This window comes from Hyalella azteca, unplaced genomic scaffold (assembly GCF_000764305.2).
Source record: "Hyalella azteca isolate HAZT.00-mixed unplaced genomic scaffold, Hazt_2.0.2 contig14865, whole genome shotgun sequence".
NCBI classification, from domain to species: domain Eukaryota; kingdom Metazoa; phylum Arthropoda; class Malacostraca; order Amphipoda; family Hyalellidae; genus Hyalella; species Hyalella azteca.
In genome coordinates, this window is record NW_025944736.1 from 279,655 (window position 1) to 280,463 (window position 809).

Sequence of the window (809 nt, forward strand, 5' to 3'; positions counted from 1 at the left end):
ATCTGTGCCTGCTCTGTATGATCTGTGCCTGCTCTGTATGATCTGTGCCTGCTCTGTATGATCTGTGCCTGCTCTGTATGTTCTGTGCCTGCTCTGTATGATCTGTGCCGGCTCTGTATGATCTGTGCCTGCTCTTTGTGATCTGTGCCTGCTCTGCATGATCTGTGCCTGCTCTGTATGATCTGTGCCTGTTCTTTATGATCTGTGCCTGCTCTGTATGTTCTGTGCCTGCTCTGTATGTTCTGTGCCTGCTCTGTATGTTCTGTGCCTGCTCTGTATGATCGGTGCCTGCTCTGTATGTTCTGTGCCTGCTCTGTATGATCTGAGCCTGCTCTGTGTGTTCTGTGCCTGCTCTGTATGATCTGTGCCTGCTCTGTATGTTCTGTGCCTGCTCAGTCAGTTCTGTGCCTGTTCTGTGCCTGTTATAATCTGTTTAGTCAGCCAAAAAGGCAAGGCGTTTCGCGGATGTATTAGGGTAGATTAAGTCCGAGATGCGTTGACGAGACACCCGCGTAAGGGTACGCACACAGTGAAAGCAGGTTGCCAGCGTGCTGGTTACCTGCTCAGGCTGGCGCGTGAAACCATAGAATACAGAAGCCTATTCGTACAGGTTTTCACTGTGAACACTTACATTTTTATCCTATGTTCATTCTTGTGGCAGGTTGGAGCAGGTTGCCCGAGCGGGCTAACCTGCTTTCACTGTGTGCGTACCCTAACATCTCCGCAACATCAACGATCGAAGTGTCCACTTTTTAAGTTCGCTCTATCGCTACAAGCGGCCTCGGGATGTGTAGAAACCCAAACTGTTG